The sequence below is a fragment of the Dendrobates tinctorius genome, unplaced genomic scaffold, assembly GCF_039654945.1.
Source record: "Dendrobates tinctorius isolate UK_male_01 unplaced genomic scaffold, ASM3965494v1 ptg000140l, whole genome shotgun sequence".
NCBI classification, from domain to species: domain Eukaryota; kingdom Metazoa; phylum Chordata; class Amphibia; order Anura; family Dendrobatidae; genus Dendrobates; species Dendrobates tinctorius.
The window spans coordinates 12,938,360-12,948,346 of NW_027361808.1; positions in this window are offsets into that span (position 1 = coordinate 12,938,360).

Here is a 9,987-nt window from a genome sequence, read left to right on the forward strand (position 1 = left end):
CAGTTCCGATGCTGAGGTCTGTAAAAGAACACAAATTATTACCCATTTGTAGAGGCAGCTATACTTACACAAAGGCAGCAAAAATCCTCACCTCCGGGTCAGCTTGGGCCAGTTCTTCTTGGGATGGCGAATATTCAGATCCAGAAGACATGCTGGAATAAAAAAAAACAAAAAAAACATTAGTACACTGTGTTCCAAATTATTAAGAAAATGATATTTTTCTCTGATTTTCCTAAATAGTCGGTACAAATGACAGTCGGTCTAATAAAGGTCATCACCGGTTAGAGTATACATCAAATTTTATTGAAGAAACGTCCCAATGATAACAGTATAATCTCCAAAATGAATAAAAACTCAAATTGCACTGTTCCAAATTATTATGCACATTAGAATTTCTAAACATATGTTTTAACCCCTTCACTACCAAGGGTGGTTTGCACGTTAACTACCGGGCCAATTTTTACAATTCTGACCACTGTCCCTTTATGAGGTAATAACTCTGAAACGCTTCCATGGATCCCGGTGATTCTGACATTGTTTTCTCGTGACATATTGTACTTCATGTTAGTGGTAAAATTTCATTCATATAACTTGCGTTTATTTGTGAGAAAAACTGAAATTTGGCGAAAATTTTGAAAATTCCGCAATTTTCCAACTTTGAATTTTTATGCCCTTAAATCACAAAGATATGGCACACAAAAAAGTTAATAAGTAACATTTGCCACATGTTTACTTTACATCAGCACAATTTTGGAACCAAAATTTTTATTTGTTAGTAAGATATAAGGGTTAAAAGTTGACCAGCGATCTCTCATTTTTGCAACACCATTTTATTTTTACGGACCACATCACATTTGAAGCCACTTTGAGGGGTCTATATGATAGAAAATACCCAAAAGTGACACCATTCTAAAAACTGCACCCCTTAAGGTGCTTAAAACCACATTCAAGGAGTTTATTAACCCTTCAGGTGCGTCACAGGAATTTTTTGAATATTTAAAAAAAATTAACATTTAACTTTTTTTCACAAAAAAAATTACTTCAGGTTCAATTTTTTTTATTTTACCAAGTGTAACAGGAGAAATTGGACAGCAAAAATTATTGTGCAATTTGTCCTGTGCACGCTGATACCTGATATGTGGGGGGGAACCACTGTTTCGGCGCATGGCAGAGCTCAGAATGGAAGGAGCGCCGTTTGACTTTTTCAATGCAAAATTGGCTGGAATTCTGATCGGACGCCATGTCGCGTTTGGAGAGCCCCTGATGTACCTAAACAGTGGAAACCCCCCACAAGTGACTCCATTTTTGAAACTAGACCCCCTAAGGAACTTATCTAGATATGTGGTGAGAACTTTGAACCCACAAGGGCTTCACAGAAGTTTATAATGTACAGCGGTACAATTAAAAAATCATATTTTTTCCACAAAATGATCTTTTCACCCCCAATTTTTATTTTCCCAAGGGTTACAGGACCCTAAAAATTATTGTGCAATTTGTCCTGAGTACGCTGATACCCCATATGTGGGTGTAAATGACAATTTGGGCACATGGCAGAGCTCGGAAGGCAAGCAGCGCCATTTGACTTTTTTGGCTGGAATTGAGATCGGACACCATGTCACGTTTGGAAAGCCCCTGATGTACCAAAACAGTGGAAACCCCCCACAAATGACCCCATTTTGGAAACTAGACCCCCCCAAGGAACTTATCTAGATGTGTGGTGAGAACTTTGAATCCCCAAGTGCTTCACAGAAGTTTATAACGCCCAGGCGTGAAAATAACAAAAAAAAAATTTTCCACAAAAATGATATTTTTGCCCCAAAATTTTTATTTTCCTAAGGGCAACAGGAGAAATAGGACCCCAAAAGTTGTTTTGCAAATTGTCCTGAGTAGGCTGATACCCCATATGAGGGGGTAAAACACTGTTTGGGTGCATGGCAGAGCTTGGAAGGGAAGGAGCACCATTTGACTTTTTCAACGCAGAATTGGCTGGAATTGAGATCAGACGCCATGTTGCGTTTGGAGAGCACCTGATGTGCGCAAATAGTGGAAACCCCCAATTCTAACCCTAACTCTAGCCCTAACCCTAGCCCTAACTCTAGCCCTAACCCTAACCCTAACCCTAGCCCTAACCCTAGCCCTAACCCTAATGGGAAAATGGAAATAAATACATTTTTTTAATTTTATTATTTTTCCCTAACTAAGGGGGTGATAACGGGGGTTTGATTTACTATTTATGGCGGTTTTTATGTTTGGCGGCTGTCACACGCTAAAAGACGCATTTTATTGTAAAAATTGTTTTTGCATCACCACATATTGAGAGCTATAATTTTTCCATATTTTGACCCACCGAGTCATGTGAGGTCTTATTTTTTGCGGGACGAGTTGACACTTTTATTGGTATCATGTTCGGGCATGTGACATTTTTTGATCGCTTTTTATTTAGTTTTTTGGGACGCAGAATTTACAAAAACCAGCGTTTCATGAATTTCTTTTGGGTGGTGCTTTTACGCCGTTCTGGGTGCGGTAAAATTTATAAGGCGGTTTTATTCTTTGGGTCAGTACGGTTACAGCAATACCTCATTTAGGTCGTTTTTTTATGTTTTGGCGCTTTTATGCAATGAAAACAATTTTATATAAAAAATAATTATTTTTGCATCACTTTATTCTGCAAGCTATAACTTTTTTATTTTTTCACTGATGATGCTGTATGGTGGCTCGTTTTTTGTGGGACAAGATGATGTTTTCAGCGGTACCATGGATATTTATATGCGTCTTTTTGATCGCGCGTTATTGCACTTTTTGTTCGGTGGTATGATAATAAATCATTATTTTTTGCTTCGTTTTTTACTTTTATTTTTTAAGGGGTTCGCTTAAGGGGTTAACTATTGGGACAGTTTTATAGGGCGGGTCGTTACGGACGCGGCGATACCTAATATGTGTACTTTTATTGTTTTTCTTTTTTCTTATTTCCAAAAAATGAATTTATTGGGGAATATTTTTTTTTTTTTTTTTTTAATTTATTTGGCGATTTTTTTTTTAAATTATTTGTACACTTTTTTTATTTTTTTTTTACTTTATTACAATGTCCCAGGGGGGATATCACTGTCCTGTGACAGATCGCTGATCTGTCACATCACAGATCACTGTGACAGATCAGCGATCTGTCACAGGCACTTCACAGGCTTCCTCATGCCTGTGCTTTGCAGGCACTGAGGAAGCCAGCTTCCTGCAGGCCCCCGGAGGTCCCCGTCGCCATATTGGATCCGGGGACCTGCAGGAAAGGAGTCCCCCGCAGCAGCGCTGCGCATTGCGCTGCCGTGGGGGGCTCAGGGAAGCAAGGAGGGAGCCCCCTCCCTGCCGATGCTTCCCTTTAACCCCCGGTACACCGCGATCGTGTTTGATCGTGGTGTGCAAGGGTGTTAACGTGTCGGGGGCGGTCCGTGACCACCCCTGACACATTGTGCCGGGTGTCAGCTATGATAATTAGCTGACACTCGGCCGCGATCAGCGGCGCTCACCACGTGGGCGCCGCTGATCGCGATGACGTAATATTCCGTCCATGGTAATTAGGTCCATGGTCACATGGACGGAATATTACGTCAATTGTAGGTAAGGGGTTAAAGAACTGAAAATGCTCATTTGTGGAATTTGCAGCATTAGGAGGTCACATTCACTGAACAAAAAAGCTATTTAACTTCAAGACATTCCTAACAGGCCAAGTTACATGTTAACATAGGAACCCTTCTTTGATATCACCTTCACAATTCTTGCATCCATTGAAATTGTGAGTTTTTGGAGAGTTTCTGCTTGTATTTCTTTGCATGAAGTCAGAATAGCCTCCCAGAGTTGCTGTCTTGATGTGAACTGCCTCCCACCCTCATAGATCTTTTGCTTGATGATACTCCAAAGGTTCTCCATAGGGTTGAGGTCAGGGGAAGATGGTGGCCACACCATGAGTTTATCTCCTTTTTTGCCCATAGCAGTCAATGACTCAGAGGTATTCTTTGCAGCATGAGATGGTGCATTGTCATGCATGAAGATGATTTTGTTCCTGAAGGCACGGTTCTGCTTTTTATACCATGGAAGACAGCTGTCAGTCAGAAACTCTATATACTTTGCAGAGGTCATTTTCACACCTTCAGGAACCTTAAAGAGCCCTACCAGCTGTTTCCCCATGATTCCGGCCCAAAACATGACTCCTCCACCTCCTTACTGACGTCGCAGCCTTGTTGGGGCATAGTGGCCATCCACCAACCATCCACTACTCCATCCATCTGGACCATCCAGGGTTGCTCGACACTCATCAGTAAACAAGACTGTTTGAAAATTAGTCTTCATGTACGTCTGGGCCCACTGCAACCATTTCTGCTTGTGAACACTGTTTAGGGGTGGCCGAATAGTAGATTTATGCACCACAGCAAGCCTTTGAAGGATCCTACACCTAGAGGCTTGAGGGACTCCAGAGGCACCAGCAGCTTTAAATATCTGTTTGCTGGTTTGTAATGGCTTTTTAGCAGTCACTCTCTTAATCCGATGAACTTGCCTGGCAGAAAGCTTCCTCATTCTGCCTTTATCAGCACAACATGTCTGTGCTCAGAATCAACCACAAATCTCTTAACAGTACGATGATCACGTTTAAGTTTTTGGGAAATATCTAATGTTTTCATCTCTTGACCAAGGCATTGCACTATTTGATGCTTTTCAGCAGCAGAGAGATCATTTTTCTTTCCTAAATTCCTTGAAACCTGTGCCCTGCTTAATAATGTGGAACATAATTCTTAAGTAGCTTTCCTTTAATTGAGCTCATCTTGTAAACTAATTATCACAGGCGTTTGAGATTGATTTTAGTGATCCAAAGAGCCCTGATACACAATACCATCTATGAGTTTATTTGAAAAACAAAAAATTACATCTTTAGGACACTTAAATCCAATTTGCATAATAATTTGGAACACAGTGTACATAATATATTTTAAAGGACAGGCACACATATATAGATTTTATAATACTCACATTTTAGCTGCTGAAGCTGTAATCTAAACTTGAGTCTTGTCTCTTGCTGGGCGGGTTTATTCTCTCTTGCAGGGCTTCATATATCTTGCAAACTGTCTGTAGAGTGTGGTCTGGCACTACAGAGCCCTTCTTTTATGTACACTCCTCCAAAACAATGTTGCTTGTTTAGGGGGTGGATTAAACAAGTGTCTAGACATTGTTTACTCTGAAATCGCGAGCGCTCACAAAGCGCTGACGTGCGCACTTCACAGCGCACGTCAGCAACCCCATAGACTCTAATGCAATTTTTTGGCGAATTGCGTCCACTCACGCGTGCATGCGATTTTTTAACGATTTTGGGCGGAACAAAAAATGCAACATGTAGCGTCCGGCGTGTCTGGTCGCACACCTGGAAAATGCGCAGTGCACGAAAACGCTGAGGCACGCGTGCAATCGCTAGACACTGCGCCCGCCAGTTTAAAGATAGGGGACAATTGCGCGCGCGACCGATAGCGCACGATGCGCTGCATGATAAAATGCTAGTGTGAAACCAGCCGAAAATTTAACAACCCTAGCTGGCCATGTGGTGTGTGACACATAAGCAGACACATCTTGTTTATTTATTAAGGAGGGACTAAGTCATAGAGCCTATTTTTACAGAGGCATCAGGCAGCATTAATCTTCTTAAAGGGCCATTATTAAACAGTGGGTCTCCTATGCTGTTATTGCCTATGCAGTGAGTAGATGGGCTGCCAAGAATTATGACACACCCCAATACCCCTTTCACGAGAGGTTAAGGAGGGCTTCCTGAAAAAATGTTGCATTGAACGCAAGGCCTGGCCTGCCCCAAAGTTACATGCACCCCAATAAGCTTTTCAAGCCACTTACTTGAAGGGCACAGGAAAATCCACTTCACATTATTCATTTTGTACTCCCATACTCTTTTCTTATGCATTGACAGCAAGGCCTGCCCTGCTTCCAAGTCATATGCACCTCAATAAGCCTTTGAACCCAGGTACTGGATGTGCACAGGAAAATCCACTTCACATTATTTATTTTGTACTCCCATACTCTTTTCTTATGCATTGACTGCAAGTCCTGCCTGTCATGATCCAGGACGGGATTTCGCTTTGACCCGTCCTGTTTAGACTATGGGTTAATTGTGCTGCCTCTCTCTGGCAGCAGGAGGCTATTTAGTGCTCACTGGACCTGGGTCCGGTGTCAGTTATACTCCTGCCCTCGGCTGAGTTAAGTGACCTCTTGTATACGTGTGCCTTGTGCCTGATATCTTGCTTGCTTGTTCGGTTGTGATCTGGTTCTGTCCCTGTTACGAGTTCTGCCTGACCCTCTTGTACTGCGCTACCTCTCGTGTATGACTCTCTGCTTGTGACCCGACTTCTCTCTGCTCGTCCCCTTGGTACCACGTCGCCCTCTTGTGTATGACCTTTGGCTCTGTCTGACTACCCGTCTGTTTGTCCCTCCTGTACCTCATTTGCCCGTACTGCTGTGACCTCTGTTTTGCCTGACTCTGAGTTGTTGTGTGGTGTCCTGTCCTATCTGAATACAGGACGCTAAGCCCCGCCCCCTTGCTGTCACATGACCATAGGTCCCGTGCAGACTATTCAGTTTCAGTGTCCGCAGGTCCTTTGCCTCTTTACCTTCCAGCGCTGACTGGACCCTGACACTATTAGCCTGAAGCACGCATGGTCACCTCTGCTGCCCTGCTCCACAGGTAGCTTTTAGCACTGCTTCTGTTCTCAGGACACGTGCACTGGCTCTATGAGCAAGTGCAGTGCGGTGTCTCTGACATTATAACTGACCCATACCATTTTTTTTTCTCTGCTCCCATTCACCTGTGTGTGTGATGGATCCTATGCACGCTCTTTCTGAACAGGTTAAGCATCTGACGCAGATGTCTCAGAAACTCTTTGGAGAACAAAGAGTCCTGGCTCAGTCTCAGCAGCTGATCGCTGACACTGTGCAGGGAGTTCTTTCATTGGGGGCTCGGGATGTTACATTAATTTCCCCTGAGTCTCCAGTGAAGTTACCAGATACCTTTTCTGGAGATAAAAATGACTTCAGAGTTTTCAAGGAGGGCTGTAAGCTTTTTTTTTCCTTAAGACCACACTCTTCTGGGGATGAAAGTCAGAGAGTGGGGGTCATTATGTCTCTGTTAAGGGGAGCCCCCCAAGCTTGGGCTTTCTCCCTTCCTACCACGGCCCCTGAGCGTATGACTGTGGATGCATTTTTTGAGGCCCTGGGGCATATTTATGATGAGCCTGATCGGGTGCGTATGGCTGAGGACAGGCTGATGAATGTTTGCCAGGGGAAACACTCAGCCGAGTGGTTTTGCTCAGAGTTCAGATGCTGGGCTGCTGAGGTCTGCTGGAACGACGCTGCTCTCCGGGGGTTGTTCCGTAGAGGCCTGTCTGAGCATCTGAAAGACGCCTTGGCTCTCCACCCCCCACCTGATGCCCTGGAGGAAGCTATGACACAAGCTGTCCGAATGGATCGCAGGTTACGGGCAAGGGGAGTGATGCAAACCAAGACATCATTATTCTCCCAAGGAAGGGGAGCCAGTTCTTCACTGAAAATCACGGCGATGGGAACCATCAACCTTAAGGAGGAAGAAAGGAGACAACGGCACGTGAGAAAATGCTGTGTTCACAGTGGTGACTCTGGACATGGGAAAAAGGATTGCCCCTCCCGGCCACTAACCAACAAGCGACTGAGCCCGGGTGATTATCGTGGAGGTCACCCAGGCTCTCAGGTACCCTTTTCTGCATTTTCTAAAATGTCATTTCAAGTGGAACTTTGTTGTGGGGGTGTCTCCACATCCACAACTGCCTTCGTGGATTGCGGTTCATCATTGAACTTTATTGACTCTGACTTGGTGGCCAGGTGTAAGTTAGGGACAGTTAGGTTGGAGACTCCGATTCACCTTGTTGCTATTGACAAAACACCACTGGTTAAGAATGACATTGTGTTTTGTACTGAAGAGTTTCTCCTTAAAGTGAGTTCCTTACACCAGGAACGTATTTCATGTTTTGTAATGAACAACCTGCCTGCGGGACTGGTGTTGGGGTTCCCCTGGTTACAGCTGCATAATCCGGTGATTAATTGGGAATCTCGGGATATTGTTAAATGGGGTCCCTATTGCTCTGAGAAATGTCTTGTTTCTGTGTCTGTGTCGTCCGTGGGTCTAGAAGGCATTCCGGAGTGCCTGATAGATTATACTGACGTTTTCTCCGAAAAAGAGGCTGAGGTTTTACCACCACACCGCCCATTTGATTGTGCCATTGACCTGGTTCCAGGTGCTAAATTGCCCAAAGCCCGCCTGTATAACCTCTCGGGTCCTGGAACGGGCTGCGATGAAGGAATATATTTCTGAGAGCCTCCGTAAGGGACTTATTCGTCCTTCTGTTTCTCCTGTGGCGGCAGGGTTCTTTTTTGTAAAAACAAAAGACGGTGGTTTGCGCCCATGCCTCGATTTTCGTGAGTTAAATAAAATAACTGTGAGGAATACTTATCCCCTTCCACTTATTCCTGATTTATACAATCAGTTGTCTGGAGCTAAGTGGTTTTCGAAATTAGACCTACGGGGAGCGTATAACCTTATCCGAGTCCGGGACGGAGATGAATGGAAGACCGCCTTTCTCACTACTGAAGGGTTGTTTGAAAATTTGGTCATGCCCTTCGGCCTGACCAACGCTCCAGCGGTCTTCCAAAATTTCATAAATCATGTGTTCTCCGATTTGATTGGACGTTTTATGGTGGTGTATTTGGATGACATTTTAATCTACTCGCCTGATAAACAGACTCACATTGGTCATGTTCGGGCAGTTCTCCAAAGGCTCAGGGAGAACTGTCTGTTTGCTAAACTTGAAAAATGTTTATTTTTTGTTCAGGAACTGTCCTTTCTGGGGTTCATCGTGTCTGCTGAAGGGTATCGCATGGATCCTAATAAGGTGCAGGCCATTCTCGAGTGGGTTCAACCGTGTGATTTGAAGGGTCTGCAACGTTTCCTAGGGTTCGCTAATTATTATCGGAAATTTATAAGGGGGTTCTCACAGGTGGTTAAACCCCTCACAGACATGACTCAAAAGGGGGCCGATATCAAGAATTGGTCAACCGCAGCGGTAGCGGCATTTCAGTTTTTGAAAAAATGTTTCATGTCGGCCCCGGTTCTTATCCAACCGGACCCCTCTGAACCATTTATTGTTGAGGTAGACGCCTCAGAGGGGGTGGGGGCGGTATTGTCCCAGGGACCCGCCACTTTGACCAATTTAAGACCTTGCGCCTTTTTCTCAAAGAAGTTCTCTCCGGCGGAGAGAAACTATGATGTGGGGAATCGGGAACTTCTGGCCGTAAAATTGGCTTTTGCAGAATGGAGGCATTTTTTGGAGGGGGCTGTTCATCCTATAACGGTAATCACGGGCCACAAAAACCTAGCTTACATTGAGTCAGCTAAAAGGTTGACTCCCAGACAGGCTAGATGGTCACTTTTTTTTTCCTGATTCAACTTCTCGATCACTTTTCGACCAGGATCCAAGAATATCAGAGCGGATGCGTTGTCACGCAGTCTTGATCCGGTATCCCCCCAGAACCTCCATCCTCCATTCTTCAGCCTGGGTTGGTGGTGGCAGAGGTTTCTAATGTGGTGGAACGGGAGATTCGAGAAGCCCAGGCTCTTGCACCTCCAGCTAAGCCGGTGGATAAACTTTTTGTGCCAGCTCAGTTTCGTCTCAAGGTCCTCCAGGAGTTCCATGACTCAGTTCTGGGTGGACATCCAGGGATCTCAGCGACCCGGAAGGCCATTGCTAGAATATTCTGGTGGTCTTCTTTAGCCTCTGATGTTGGGGAGTATGTGTCTGCGTGTGAGGTTTGTGCCCGTGCGAAAACTCCCCATAACCGGCCGGCCGGGGAATTGGTACCACTGCCAATTCCTGAGAGACCATGGACTCATCTGTCCATGGATTTCATCACCAACCTTCC